A 16,635-nucleotide genomic window follows, 5' to 3' on the forward strand; every position below is an offset into this window, starting at 1 on the left:
AGTTTAGACGGGCAGCATGGTTGGCACAGGCTTGGAGGGCCGAAGGGCATGTTCCTGTGCTGTACTTTTCTTTGTTCTTTGGAGGCTTTGCTGTATTTTGTGAGGGTTGGCTATCTCCACCCAATGCTTTCCCAATGCTTTTACAAAGATAATTATTTTGTGGACACATATCACATTCACTGTCTCAAATGTCATTACATTGTCAGGCTCAACAACTAACCAATGTGTGATCACCCAAATAGGGGAAAGGCTGAACAGGGTTGTGGCTTTTTCTTCTCTGGAAGTGAAGGCTGAATCGTAAATTGTAAAAGGATTTGATGGGAGCGATGTGGAGGAGATATTTCCATTTTTGGGTGAGTATAATACAAGGGACCATACAGAAGTTACCAATGAACCCAACAGGAAATTCAGGAGAAACGTCTTCCCTGCAAGAGTGGTGAAAATGTGGAAGTCACTCCTACAGTGAGTTTGGGTTGAGTAGTACAGGTGCATTTGATGGGAAGCGAGATAAAGATATGAGGAAGAATGTGATAATCAGATAGGGTGAGATGTAGTAGGATGTCAGTAGGCTCGTATGGAGCAGGAGTCTGCTGGGCCAAAGGGCCTTTTCTGTGCTTTATGACCAACTCCATCAAGAGTGAATCTAACCATTTCCCGTTGACAATGGCATTACCATTTTTGAATTGCCCACTATCAACATCCTGGGGGTAGCACTGACCAGAAACTTAACTGGACTAGCCATATAAATACTGTGACTATAAGAGCATATAATTTACAGTGCAGAGGTAGGCCATTCGGCCCATCGAGTCTACACCGGCCCTTGGAAAGAGCAAGTTACCTAAGCCCACACCCTATCCCCGCCCAACCTTTTTTGGACACTAAGGGCAACTTAGCATGGCCAATCCACCTAACCTGCACATCTTTGGACTGTGGGAGGAAACCGGAGCACCCGGAGGAAAGCTACGCAGACACGGGGAGAAAGTGTAAATGCACAGACAGTGACCCAAGCCGGGAATCGAACCTGGGACCCTGGAGCTTTGAAGCAACAGTGCTAACCACTGTGCTGCCGTGCCGCGGAAGAGCAGGTAAGAGGTTGGATATCCTGAGGCAGGTAACTCACCTAACTCCTCAAAGTGACCACCATCAATAAGGCACAAATCAGGAGGGTGATGGAATATTCTTCACTTACTCGGACAAATGCCGCTTGAACAACAGTCAAGAAGCTCAACACAATACATACTGACCCTCTGACAGTGACGCACTGCCTCAGTACTGAGTGTAATTATCCCAAAGAATAATTCTGGGAGTGTTGACCTGTATGTGGTCAAGGCACTGATGTGGGATTTGAACACACTATCTTTTCTCTGATTTCATTCACTGAACCTCGCACCTGCTGTGAGTAAAGTTGAGCAAACAAAATATGGTGAGTGCGTGACTGTCAAAGATGTCAGTCTCAAAACTCACTAGTTCATGCTAACAAGCAGCTCTGTGCAAACAAAGCAATAGATACAAAAATTCAATTAATGTCAAAGTATTTTCTCTTCTCAAATGAAATGAGCACAATTATGTCACAGTCGTCATATCATCTCGAGTATGTTAAAATTTTGCATCTCTATGCACTGATGTTTTAATGAAATTTGTCGATGTGGTTTGCAAATTTGTCAGTGTTATGACACCCTCCCACCAGTAGAAGTGCTATAGTACAACACTAACAGAAATGTGTATTTACAGTCTGGCCATTTCCCATATTAACATGCAGTAAAAAGGTAAGATTGATGTTTCGCTGGAAGTTGAGACTTTAAGTCAGTGATGAGAGCACACCCAATCCGAATGTACTTTACTAACCTTCCTTCACCTGACGATTGTGGAGGCTGGGGGTGAATCGTAATTTCCAAGATTGAGATGACTCGTTAGGTAAAGGTATTGAGGGAGTTGGAGCGTGGATGGGTAAATGCAGTTCAAGTAAAACATCAGCCTCAATTTGAGAAAATGGCAGGCCTGGGCCCCACCAAGGGGTCAAATGATCTCCCCCTTTCCCTCTGACCTGCACTTGGATCTGACTTGGCCACAGCAGGTCAGCTAGCAGAGTGGAAAAACCACTAGGCTTGCAAAAACCCGAATACTGATAGAGATCCCGGCGCAGACTGGCAAGAATCTAAGGTTCAGATTCAATTCCCAGACTATATAAACATCTCTCTGTCTCAGAGTAAACTCACACAATCCCAGTGCACCTTTCCTCTCCTAAATTAAATCGCTCCTTGTTTTTTTTTTACAAAATAGAATACTTGGCAGAGTGACACACAGAGAGTAAAGGGATGTCCTTTCATTATATAATGCATAAATAATGTGAACTTTCACAGGCGCCACTCAGAAAGATTGATTACTGAGTGTCAATGCTTTCTAGCGCCTGTTTCTGATGTGGTTCTGATTAATGTGTTGTCATTGTGGCATTCTGCTTGCAGGGATAATGGGTTTGGAATGTATTCCTGTCACAAAGTGGCAGATGTCAGAGGCGAAGGACTCTTAAGTGCCAGAAACAATATAGAGTTTCGTTTTCTCTCTGACAGGCCAAGATCAGCCAGACTTTCATTGAGACACAAAAACCCCAAAGCTAAAACCCTCGCACGGGCACAAGTTGTGAAAACTGAATGCAGAACTGCCTGTTCATTACTCCCGCACTCCCTCAAGGGGCCTCCCACAGGCTTAGACCAAACTAAGTCCATCGTTCAAATGAAGTGGACCATGGACTTACTACTCCTTACGCTGCGGGGGGAGGAGTTATGTAACAAGAGGAACAATCTCAACCTTCCCCCCCCCCTCCCCTCAGCTCTCGTGTCCCTCATCTCCTCTCCTCCTCACCTCACTCTGTTCTCCTTCTTCCCACCCCTGTCCTCCTCTCCTCCCCTCTTCGTCTTCCCTCCCCTCTCCTCTGCCAGGTTTTGTTTCAGATTTAAAACCTTTTGCTCTTATCAGATCGGGTATAAGTGTAATCTACCCCGCAGCGCTGCATATTGACAGGATCAGAGCGAAGGCTCCGTACCCTTAATCTAGTGAGATCGGGCATGGTTCAGAGGATCTGGAATCTGCTCCAACAATGCACAAAAAAAATCTATTTTAATTTGGGAGGGGTGGGTGTTCAACACAAAGTTTCCTTGTAGCCTTTAACGTTTCATCAAAAATGTGACTGTTTGTTGGCAGGGATTGAGTAATGTACAACATTATATATTTCAGTCACAATGCTCTGTACTCAAGCAAACCTGTCATTATTCTGCTCCGATTTACAACTGCAGTCCTAAAGTGTCTTTGATGTGTAACCGACAAGCTAAAAATGGATCTGTCTGAGGGAACATAATCTGCTGTAATGAGAGTATCAAGATTAAAATGACAAAGTATTGATAATATGCTGGCCAGTCTATCTACAAATGAGCAAGCCTTTGGCTGCTGCATTCCATTTCTTTTCCAGCAGATTTTCAATGCAGGCAAATTAAAATAATTCTTGCCCCACTGGCAAGAAAAGAAAGAACCTGCATTAATATAGCAACCTGAGGGGGTCCGAAAGACTTTACATCCAATGAAGTAGCTTTTGTACTCACTCTTGAAATTTGAAAAAAAAGGCATAAGAAAAAAAGGCCTCGCAAACTGGTGTTGTGTTGGGTGTTCCGAAACACAAACGAACCAACACAGTTGTAGATGGTACAAAGAACAAAGAACAAAGAACAAAGAAATGTACAGCACAGGAACAGGCCCTTCGGCCCTCCAAGCCCGTGCCGACCATACTGCCCGACTAAACTACAATCTTCTACACTTCCTGGGTCCGTATCCTTCTATTCCCATCCTATTCATATATTTGTCAAGATGCCCCTTAAATGTCCCTATCGTCCCTGCCTCCACTACCTCCTCCGGTAGTGAGTTCCAGGCACCCACTACCCTCTGCGTAAAAAACTTGCCTCGTACATCTACTCTAAACTTTGCCCCTCTCACCTTAAACCTATGCCCCCTAGTAATTGACCCCTCTACCCTGGGGAAAAGCCTCTGACTATCCACTCTGTCTATGCCCCTCATGATTTTGTATACCTCTATCAGGTCGCCCCTCAACCTCCTTCGTTCCAGTGAGAACAAACCGAGTTTATTCAATCGCTCCTCATAGCTTATGCCCTCCATACCAGGCAACATTCTGGTAAATCTCTTCTGCACCCTCTCTAAAGCCTCCACATCCTTCTGGTAGTGTGGCGACCAGAATTGAACACTATACTCTGTTTTATTATTCTGTACAATAACTATTCACTTCTGGCTGTGGTTCGTACTTTACCAGCTAACCTGTGGACCCAGCCCTAGCACTATCTTAGTGAGGCACTCAGCACAAGGCGTATGTCTGAGAGGAGGCACGCTGTGGGCTCTGTGCTCTGAGCTATCTCCTGGTAGAATGAGCGGGAACTGTGGTGTTCCCTGTTTTATAGCACGTGTGCTCTCACTGGTGATTGGCTGTGATGTTGTGTGTGTTGGTTGGTCCAACTGCCTGTCCATCAGTGTGTGTGTGATTGCACCATGATATGTTAATATGGATATCATGACATCCCCCCTTTTCACAAGGATATGTGCCTACATGGTAATAAATATTGGTGTGTACTGAGTGCAGCTGAATGTGTGTGCAATATTTACAACATGTACATGAGGCTAAACTATATACATAGGAAGGTGTCAGGTGCAACAGAGCAACGAGGTTGTACCACAAACAAAACAAGTGCAATCATCAAATATCGAAAGAGAACTCCTGGAACGACAAGAAAGAAACACGTTAACATTATTGCACAACAATTCGGTGAGTCCAACGTGCAAACAGTCTCATAAGTCCAGTCTATTAGGTGGGCGACGAATTCGGGTTGACCGCCTCAAGGGTGGGTCAGGATCCACCGGCTGAGGAATGGGCCTGGCCATGGGCAAGAGAGGAATAGCAAAGTGGCAGGAAGCTCAACGAAGTCAACATCAGGGACAACAGGAGGGCGTGGCACCGTGAATTATCACATAGCGAGCGTGGAAGCAGCCGAAGGACCCGCCAATTACGCTGACGAATGGAGCCATCAGGCATGCGAACCAGGAACGAGCGGGGAGCCACGCGGCGGAGAACCTTGGCGATTGCCGACCAGCCACCCTCCGGTAGGTGTATGCGGACATTGTCTCCAGGCGCCAGGGCAGGAAGATCAGTTGCCCGAGCGCATGTGCCACCTTCTGCTGAGCACGCTGCTGTCGCATCCTTTGCAGTACTGGAGCATGATCGGGTTTAGGAACATGAATGGACGGCACAGTGGTCCTGAGGGTGCTACCCATCAACAGCTGGGCTGGCGAGAGGCCTGTGGACATTGGGGCCGAGCGATAGGCCAGCAGGGCTAAACAGAAGTCAGATCCGGCATCAGCAGCCTTGCAGAGGAGCCGCTTCACGATATGGGCGCCCTTTTCCGCCTTGCCATTCGACTGGGGATGTAAAGGGCTGGACGTCAAGTGTGTGAAGCCGTATGAAGCAGCAAAAGAAGACCATTCTTGGCTCGCAAAACAGGGCCCGTTGTCAGACATGACGGTGAGCGGAATTCCATGGCGGCCGAAGGTTTCTTTGCATGCTCTGATGACAGCTGATGATGTCAAGTCGTGCAGGCGTATGACCTCCGGATAATTGGAGAAAGTCAATTATAATGACGTAGTCCCTGCCGAGCGCATGAAAGAGGTCCACACCCACCTTCGTCCAGGGGGACGTGACCAACTCATGGGGCTGAAGTGTCTCAGGGGGTTGCGCCGGCTGAAACCTTTGGCAGATGGGGCAGTTGAGCACCATGTTGGCGATGTCGTCGCTGATGCCCGGCCAGTACACAGCTTCTCGGGCCCTCCGCCTGCACTTTTCAACCCCGAGATGGCCTTCGTGCAATCACAATCCGGTCCAACTTTAGGAGGACACAATCAATGATGGCCAAGTCGTCCCGGACATTGTAGAATTGTGGGCACTGTCCTTTGAGCCACATGTGGCGCATCACATGTTGTAGAAGGGGGTCAGCCGCAGTCTCACGGCGAATGTGGGCCATATGTGCATCAGTAGCCGGCAGATTGGCCGATGTGAAGGCTACTTGTGCGTCGACCTGACAAACGAACCCCTCCTATTCGGGCGGTGTGCTCACTGCTCTGGACAGGGCATCCGCGATGATGAGGTCCTTTCCCGGGGTGTTGACAAGTTGGAAGTCGTACCTCCGGGGCTTGAGCAGAATGTGCTGGAGGCGAGGGGTCATCTCGTTGAGGTCCTTCTGAATGATGCCAACCAGGGGGTGATGGCTGGTCTCCACAGTGAACTGCGGAAGGCCATACACATAGTCGTGGAATTTGTCGATGCCGGTCAACAAACCCAGGCACTCCTTTTCAATCTGCGCATAGCGCTGTTCTGTGGGGGTCATGGCCCGTGAGGCATAGGTGACCGGGGCCCATGATTCAGTGTCGTCCCGTTGCAGGAGTACCGTCCCAATGCCGGACTGGCTGGCATCATTCGAGATCTTTGTGTCCCGAGTAGTGTCGAAGAACGCCAATACCAGGGTGAGCTTGATCTTGAGCTCCTCCCATTCCTTCTGGTGTGCGGGCAGCCACTGGAATTCCGTTGTCTTCTTGACCAGGTGGCGAAGAACCGTTGTGTGCAAGACAAGGTTGGGAATAAACTTCCCCAGGAAGTTGACCATCCCGAGAAAGCGTAGCATTGCCTTCTTGTCTGCTGGCTGCGGCATGGCTGCAATAACTGCCACTTTGTCGGCATCCGGACGCACCCCTGACCGGGATATGTGGTCCCCCAGAAACTTTAGCTCAGTTTGGCCAAAAGAGCACTTGGCTCGGTTGAGGCGCAGGCCGTGATCTTGTATCCGTGCAAAGACACGCTGGAGACGACTGATGTGCTCCTGTGGTGTGGTGGACCAGATGATGACGTCGTCAACATAGACGTGCACCCCTTTGATTCCCTCCATCATCTGTTCCACGATGCGATGAAACACCTTGGATGCCGAGATGATGCCAAACTGCATCCTATTGTAGCAGTACCTGCCAAAGGGAGTGTTGAAAGTGCACAGCTTCCTGCTGGACTGATCCAGTTGAATCTGCCAAAAACCCTTTGAGGCATCACGCTTGGTGAAAATTTTAGACCGGGCCATTTCGCTCGTGATTTCTTCCCATTTGGGTATGGGGTAGTGTTCTCTCATGATGTTATTGTTCAGGTCTTTCGGGTCGATGCAGATCCGGAGTTCGCCAGAGGGCTTTTTTACGCACACCATGGAGTTGACCCATTGCGTTGGCTCCGTGACCCGGGAAAGCACTCCTTGGTCCTGCAGATCCTGCAGCTGCTGCTTGAGGCGGTCCTTGAGTGGTACTGGGACTCTACAAGGTGCGTGAATGACCGGGGTGGCGTCCGGTTTGAGCCGTATTCTGTAAGTGTAGGCAGTGTGCCCATGCCCTCAAAAACCTCCTGGTTGTGGGGGAGGAGCGAGTGGAGCTGCGCCCTAAAGTCTGCATCCGGGAAGTCGGACGTGCCTTCTGGAGACAGAGTGTGTACCCGCTGAACGAGGTGGAGGATCTTGCACGCCTGTGCACCTAACAGAGAGTCCTTCGAGGATCCAACTATCTCAAAAGACAGTGTGGCTGTATGTGAATTGTGTGCAACCTCGAGCTGGCAGGCCCCCATGGCCGGGATAACGTTCCCGTTGTAATCAACCAGCTGACAGTAGAATGGCCGAATCGGTGGTTTAACCTTCAAGGTGTGGAAGGCTGACCATGCAATGAGATTGGCGGAGGCACCAGGTCCAAGCGGAATGTGATTGGTGATCGGTTGACCGTTAGTGTGGCACACCATTCATCGCCTGGATTAATGCTGTGCACTGGCATCGGCTGGAGGGTCCGATTTGGGGACATCCGGTTCCTGACTATTACCGCAATGCGGAAGGGTTCCCGGTCGTCGGTATCACCGGTCTGCACGTCGTCAGGGTATGACTCGGTGTATGGGGGCTGAATGGCCCGCACGTCCCTGCGAGGCTGGCGGAATTGCCAAGAGTTGGCAGGTTGAGCTGCTCGACAGCGGGCAGCGTAGTGGCCCATCCTGCCACAGCGGAGGCATTGTCGCGTTTTGCCTGGACATTGCCGCTTTAAGTGTGCGGATCCACAGTTGCCGCACGTCGTGACGTCATGGCGTTCGTTGCACTACCGCGCATGCGCGGTGTGGTCCTGCGTAGAGCCGCCTGCGCATCACGTCCTTCTGCGTCGACGTCCCCTCTTTTGGCGCGTACAAGCGCGGGAGACCTCGGAAAGCGCGCAAAATGGCCGCCCTCGTCCGGGCTGCGGGCCGGGAGGAACTCGATTGACTGGACCCGCTCGGCCTCGTAGTACCCCTGCCGTGCCGATTCGGCCGCCTGGAATTGGGAGTACCAGCTGGTCGCGTTTTCGTGGAGGATGCAGGTTTCGATGGCGGTGGCTAGGGTGAGGTGCTTTATTTTGAGGAGCTGCTGGCGTAGGGTGCCTGAGGTGACCCCAAATACTATCTGATCCCGAATCTTGGAGTCGGAGGTGACTTCATAGCCGCAGGACTGAGCGAGGAAACGGAGGTACGTCAAATAAGATTGAAAAGGCTCATCCTTACCCTGCAGGCGCTGCTGGAAGAGGTACCTCTCGAAGCTCTCATTAACATCCACGCTGAATTTTAGAAGGACCGTCTTGTACTTCGTCTTGTCCTCGCCTTCCGCGAATGCCAGGGAGTTGTAGATGTGGATGGCGTGTTGCCCTGACGTGGAGAGGAGGAGGGTGATCTTCCTGGTGTCCGATGCATTCTCCCTGTCTGTGGCTTCTAGAAAGAGCTGGAAGCTCTGTTTAAACAGCTTCCAGTTGACGCCGAGATTTCCAGCGATTTGGAGCGGCTGCAGCGGGCTGATAGTGTCCATGGCGCAGGATGGCGGATCTCTGAAGAGGTGCAGGTAGGTCTCACAGTCGCTGGCGAGTTTCCAGTCCTGGTATCATGTCGTTTTGGGTGTTCCGATACACAAACGAACCAACACGGTTGTAGATGGTACAACTCTGTTTTATTATTCTGTATAATAATAACTATTAACTTCTAGCTGTGGTTCGTACTTTACCAGCTAACCTGTGGACCCAGCCCTAGCACTATCTTAGTGAGGCACTCAGCACATGGTGTATGTCTGAGAGGAGGCACGCTGTGAGCTCTGTGCTCTGAGCTATCTCCTGGTAGAATGAGCGGGAACTGTGGTGTTCCCTGTTTTATAGCACGTGTGCTCTCACTGGTGATTGGCTGCGATGTTGTGTGTGTGTTGGTTGGTCCATCTACCTGTCCACCAGTGTGTGTGTGTGATTGCACCATGATATGTTAATATGGATATCATGACACTGGAATGTAATCTGTTTTAGTGACCATGGTTAGGGGGAAAATATTGGTTCGTACACCGGGGGAAACTCCTTGTCTCAATAGTGCTATATTATTTTACATGTCAACTTGAGTGGGTAGATGGGTTTAATGTATTATTTGAAATGTGGCTCCTTCGACAGCACTCCCTCAGTACTGACCCTCTGACAGTGCGGCACTCCCTCAGTACTGACCCTCTGACAGTGTGGCACTCCCTCAGTACTGACCCTCTGACAGTGCGGCACTCCCTCAGTACTGACCCTCTGACAGTGCAGCACTCCCTCAGTACTGACCCTCTGACAGTGCGGCACTCCCTCAGTACTGACCCTCTGACAGTGCGGCACTCCCTCAGTACTGACCCTCTGACAGTGCGGCACTCCCTCAGTACTGACCCTCTGACAGTGCGGCACTCCCTCAGTACTGACCCTCTGACAGTGCGGCACTCCCTCAGTACTGACCCTCTGACAGTGCGGCACTCCCTCAGTACTGACCCTCTGACAGTGCGGCACTCCCTCAGTACTGACCCTCTGACAGTGCGGCACTCCCTCAGTACTGACCCTCTGACAGTGCAGCACTCCCTCAGTACTGACCCTCTGACAGTGCAGCACTCCCTCAGTACTGACCCTCTGACAGTGCGGCGCTCCCTCAGTACTGACCCTCTGACAGTGTGGCACTCCCTCAGTACTGACCCTCTGACAGTGCGGCACTCCCTCAGTACTGACCCTCTGACAGTGCGGCACTCCCTCAGTACTGACCCTCTGACAGTGCGGCACTCCCTCAGTACTGACCCTCTGACAGTGCGGCACTCCCTCAGGACTGACCCTCTGACAGTGCGGCACTCCCTCAGTACTGACCCTCTGACAGTGCGGCACTCCCTCAGTACTGACCCTCTGACAGTGCGGCACTCCCTCAGTACTGACCCTCTGACAGTGCGGCACTCCCTCAGTACTGACCCTCTGACTGTGCAGCACTCCCTCAGTACTGACCCTCTGACAGTGTGGCGCTCCCTCAGTACTGATCCTCCGACAGTGCGGCACTCCCTCAGTACTGACCCTCTGACAGTGCGGCACTCCCTCAGTACTGACCCTCTGACTGTGCAGCACTCCCTCAGTACTGACCCTCTGACAGTGTGGCGCTCCCTCAGTACTGATCCTCCGACAGTGCGCCGCTCACTCAGTACTGACCCTCTGACAGTGCGCCGCTCCCTGAGCACTGACCCTCTGACCGCGCTGTACTCATTTAGTACCGATCCTGCAATTCAGTGCTCTCTCAGTGCTTCCTTAGCGTGTCAGCCTGTGTTCAACTCCCGGGCAATGCCATGTTGGGTTTTGGAATCCACGACCTTCAGACTTTCTAGAGCCATGCTGACGGTCTGAAACTTTCCAAATATTTAAAGAAAGAGCTTGGCTTGCTGAGAAGAATGATGGCATTCCCAACAAATGGGAAATGGCCATGGTGGCAATTTCTTCCACGTGTCTCCTGCAGGGAGGAGGGCAATGAACTGAGGCATTAGCAGCGGAGGAAAGACAAGCTATCTATTTAGAACCATAGAAAGGTTATGGTGTATTACTGCACACACAAGTCCAGCTGCAGCCGAACCAGCATCTTATAGCGTTCCATCTTTACACCTCTGCTTTGCATTCAATACTTCACCCAATAAAGAAAAGCATTCCATATGCTTTCTTGGTCACCTGTCCTGTCATCCCTATGGACATCCAATCCAAGGTCTCTCTCACTTCCTTAGCCCCTCTGAACACATCTTCCTGTTTATTGAGTATCTCCCTTGCTTTGTTTGCCCTCCCCAAATGCATTACCTCACACTTTTCCGGATCACATTCTATTTAGTAGGGAGGTTGGTTTGTAGAGCTTTCTTTAATCTAGCCTCAACTTTATTTCCCCATTGCTTGTGTTTTTTACCTAAATGTAAGTAGCCCCTTCTTTTAAAAACAATGCATGATTCTCATCTACTTCTTCACTCTCCCTTACAGCAGTTTCTCGCCCATCGATGAACTTTATGTTTCTCTTGTGGTGTTCTGGGTGCTGCTGACTGCATATCCCAAGTCCTCTGCTTTCACTCCCCTCTAGGTGCTGCTAACTGCCCAGGATCACATCCAGCTTTAATCAGACATTTCAAAGTCAGCAGAGAAAGGTTTAAATGGGATATCAGAAGGGTAAAGAGCAGATGCCCATCAAACTAGGGCTTTCCTGTCATCGGTCCAAATTTCTAGCCTCAAAGAATATGACAAATCTGTGTTTATACATCATTGTGGGATTTGCCCGAGATTATATTGCAATGATCACACCTCCGATGTAAGGTCAAGCTCACGCTTCCCCAGTCACCATGAACAAACACGGTCAGAGCCAAGCCCGAGTCCATTAATCACTGTCCTGGCAGAATAATTCCTTCCTGTGGTGCTGGACATTTTATTTGATCAATAGCCCCTGATCTGCTGTAAAGGTGAAAGGAATTGCTTTAAGTAATGTGGGAAGCTGAGCTGGTACCTTTTCAGCTTCCATTTGTTGGGACTGGAGCTCTGCCTCATTTAGTGACATAGATGCGTTAGAAAATTAATTTCAACCTCACCACAGTAATAACGCTGCCTGCAGAGATACTGATGCTTGATCAAACTAAGGTTGATCAATTATTGTTCACACAAAGGTTTAAGGGAGATGCGAAAAGGGCTGCTTTGTGAAGTAAGGACCTGGGGACACATGTGCATTGGCGTTTGAAGGTGGCAAGACATATTGAGAAAGAGTAATTGGCAAAGCATATGGGACCTTGGGCTTTATAAATAGAGGTAATTGAGTACAAAAGCTTTATAAGCCTCTGGTTAGGCCATAACTGGAGTACTGTATCCTACTATGGACACTGAGGGAAGGATGTGAGGTCCTTGAGAGGGTGCAGAGCAGTTTTACCAAAATGGTTCCCAAGGATGGAACCATTAAAATGTTAGATTGATGGGCGGCATGTGGCGCAGTGGTTAGCACTGGGACAGTGGCGTTGAGGACCCGGGTTCGAATCCCGGCCCTGGGTCACTGTCCGTGTGGAGTTTGCACATTCTACCCATGTCTGCTTGGGTTTCACCCCCACAACCCAAAGATGTGCAGGTTAGGTGGATTGGCCATGCTAAATTGCCCCTTAATTGGAAAATGAAAAATAATTGGCTACTGTAAATTTAAAGAAATTAAAAAAAAAAAAAATGTTAGATTGGAGAAGGTCAGGTTGTTCTACTTGGAGAAAAGGAAATATAGAGTGGAGACTTAATGGAGGTGTACAAAATTCTGACAGGTTTTGATAAGATACACAAGGAAATACTGTGCTAATTACAGCTGATGGTACAAGCATGAGGGGTGCAGGGATAAGGTTTTAGGCATGAAATGGAGGCAGTTGTGAGGAAGAGCCTTTTTTAAAACAAAGTGCGTTGCAATGACCTGCAACTCGCTGCCCATGAGAGGGGTGGAAACAGAGACAATCAATGATTCCAAAAGAAACTGGGACGAGCAGTTGAAGGAAATTAAGCCACATGACCACAGGGATTGAACGTGGGAATGTGACTGACTGGAATGCTCCACAGAGAGCTGGCACAGACGGAATCCTTCAGCGCTGTAAATGACTCTATGACCCTCTGTCCTTTGAAACAGATCCTACCTTCCCAAAGAGAAAGAAGAGGTGTGGCAGTAGATGGGACTTTCTGTGCATGAGCATTTCAGATGAAATTCCATCTGTTCTGCTTCTAGCCATTGGATTGAAGTTGTGCTTGTAAGCAGGCTTAGATTTTTGCTTCAATGACAAATGTCATCCCTGCTGAGTATGGTCTCTAACCGGTCTTTGTTGCGGGTTCTGCCTTCACCAGGTGCTGCTGCTGCTATGTCATTAATGATTGATGTGGAGATTAATGATTGAACTCAGCGACTCCCAAGCTTCATCAATATCAACATTGACATTTCCTAGTAAACCTTTAAAGGGTAACAATCACTTGGGCCTCAATGCAAACTGCTGCTATTTGACAACATTTCTTTCCCCAACGATTTGCTGCATGGTAGGTCATTGTGTTTAGAGCTGTGGAACCTTTGAGATTCGCACCTTCACTTTGCTGCTGACAAGACAGCGGGCAGTGTTGTACTCTGTGCTGTCTTATTTGTGTGTCTCAGAATACTGGGCAGATCATGGGCGGGATTCTCCGTTTTGCCGGCGCCCGGGGGTTTCCCGACGGCGTGGGGCTGCCCCACAATGGGAACCCCATTGACCAGCCGGCGTAACAGAGAATCCTGCCGGTGGGTCGGGACAGAACTGTGGCGTGGCGGGGGGAGAATCCAGCCCCATGTCTCTGATGATAATCAAGTCAGGTTGATACCAATGGTCAGATCTTGGATGACGCCATGATACCCTATGGGTGATGTTTGCTGTGGAAGTGTTGGTGGAGCAGTTGATTCAGGGCACAAACCTCAAGAAGTCATTCTCCATTATCATTAATCCTGCACAGGAGGACCACAGAGATTGCAACAACTAGGACATCTCATTCGTAGTTTGAACTGGAAGGCCTTTGCTACGCTCATGCTTTAAGGACTCCATTTGCTTGGAGACGGAGTGTATCAGAAGCACAATAACAGTGACTCTTGGGACCTAAATGTGGGTTTATGAGGCTTGTGTCCTCAGCATCTTGTTGTACGACTTTGAAACATGAACACTTACAGCGATCAATGATGGAAACGTAATGGTTTCATCCTTACTCTTTGCAACACATTCTGAGGCTAAAATCACAAATGCGGCAGTCTTCCCAAAGGCAAAGCTCTGATGTGTGTTAGCACTCCTCAAGCGTGACTTTGCTGGCATGGGCAAGATCACAGGGTGGAAGAGGGACGGACACAGACCTAAGTATTTTCTGTATGGTGAGGCGGTTCGGTAAATGACCAATGGGACACCCTAAGCTTCTCTTGAAGGAATCTTTCAAGCATGATATGAAGGCCCTAAGTAACGATTCTCACTCTGGGAAAGACTAGCCACCGACAGAGGAAATGGTGACATCGCCCGTGGGGCAGTGTCCGCCACCATGACAATTAGTGGCTCCAGCGGTTTGGCAACAAGTACTAACATGTAAACACCAACCCACGGATTGGCCTCTTCAACCATGAGCAAAGGTGCATCAATTCTCAATGGATTTGCCGCACATCCATTATCTTGTGTAGATGGAAAGATGAAGACGATGAGTGAGCTACAAAGGCCAATTTGCCAATGTCACAAAGATGGGAAGCACTGTAAGCAGTGCAGATGATAGTGTAAAATTGCAAAGAGATATTGATAGGTTAAGTGAATGGGGAAAAACTGACAAATGGATTTCGACGTAATCAAGATGATGTCACCCACTTCGGCCGTAAAAGGATAAAATAGCGTACTTTCTAAACGATAAAAAGTTAGAAAGTGAGGCTCTAAGTAGACTAGATGGTCCAGGTTGATAAATCATCCGAATGGCATACATGAGAGTAGAAGTTATATTTCAGCTATACAAAGCCCTGCTTAGATTATACCTTAGGAAGAACATATTTACCTTCGAGGGAATGCAGTGTAAGTTTACTCATCCGATACCTGGACTGCAAAAATTAAACTATAAAGAGAAATGTAACTTGCCCCTATTGAATGGTCTCCGATTTTAATAAGTCCACTTTTAAGTTGGCAAAGACATTGGACAGAAGCCTGGTGAATTGTCTGTTAAACCTGCAATTTCTAATTTATTTCAAAGCACAAGTCACTTTCAATAGTTGATGCTTTAAAACTATATTATTCTTGAGAATTATTTCTGAAAATTGGTTTTCTTGATTCCGTTATCTTATAGAATATCCTGTTCTACTAGCACCATCTGCCCAGTGCATCTCGGATCAAGAAACCTGGCAAAACCTACCCCCTCCATGGTTCTGGATGTTACTGCCCCTGTGACCAGCCTGGGGCTCGGCTGAGAACACCGGAGTTGAAGACACCAATAAATTACGGCACAAGCAACGGTGCCAAGGAGGCCCGGCCAACCACGCCCACATGTTCTGGTCTTGCCCCAGACTGGTGGAGTACTGGACAGCCTTCTTCGAGGCAATATCCAAAGTGAGGGTGGAGCCATGCCTGAAAATGGCGGTCTTCGGGGTTTCAGACCAGCCAGATCTATTCCTGGGGAGGAGGGCGGACGCCCTTGCCTTTGCCTTCCTGATCGCCCGCCGTAGAATCCTGTTCGGCTGGCGGTCAGCAGCACCACCCAAAGCTGCAGACTGGCTGGCGGTCAGCAGCACCACCCAAAGCTGCGGACTGGCTGGCGGTCAGCAGCACCACCCAAAGCTGCAGACTGGCTGGCGGTCAGCAGCACCACCCAAAGCTGCAGACTGGCTGGCGGTCAGCAGCACCACCCAAAGCTGCAGACTGGCTGGCGGTCAGCAGCACCACCCAAAGCTGCAGACTGGCTGCCCGACCTCTCGGAATCTCTCCAAATGGAAAATCAAATTCGCCATCCGAGGGTCAGACGACGGCTTCCACAGAACGTGGGAGCCAATCACCCAATTGTTCTGGGATGTGTTTGTGGCCAACAAACAAGCAGAAGAATAGCCAGGCAGCCAAGAACCATGGGAGAGCAGCCAAAGCATGAGAGGGAGAGATAGACCGGGATGGGGGAGGGGGGGAACGATGACAGCTAAATCTAAGAGGAAGGAAAGGCGAACCACAGGGTGGGGGGAGGGGGCGGGAAGGAGAGAAGAGACAAGGAACAATAGAGGAGAGCCAGGGAGGTAGGTAGGGGAGGCAGGGAAACGTTAACTAACTTCACATCCACAGGAACAGAGAAAAAGGAGAATACAGGCGTTATGCACAATCAATGACCACGAAAGCTAGGCTGTAGTCCAACTGAAGGCTTTAATAAGCTAGATGTTTCCCCCAGCAGCTCAGATAGAGAATGAAGGCTGCTGGGGCGGCAGGAGCTCTTATACCCCGCCTTGCAGGGCGGAGCTACCATACAGCTTGACCAATAGGAAACATACAATATCTACCAATGGTGTTCCAGCATTACCAGGTACCGTAATACCCCTACACAGACTACCACAAGGTGGAAGACGGGAGGGCCGGCTGAAGCGATAGTGAGCACGAGACGACAATGGCAGCGAAATCCGTCCAGGAGAAGCAAGGGGCAACACCGGCACCCGACCCATTCGAGGATTGCCCTCCGGAATTGTCTCTCCGGCACAAA

The sequence above is a fragment of the Scyliorhinus torazame genome, chromosome 20, assembly GCF_047496885.1.
Source record: "Scyliorhinus torazame isolate Kashiwa2021f chromosome 20, sScyTor2.1, whole genome shotgun sequence".
Lineage (NCBI taxonomy): Eukaryota > Metazoa > Chordata > Chondrichthyes > Carcharhiniformes > Scyliorhinidae > Scyliorhinus > Scyliorhinus torazame.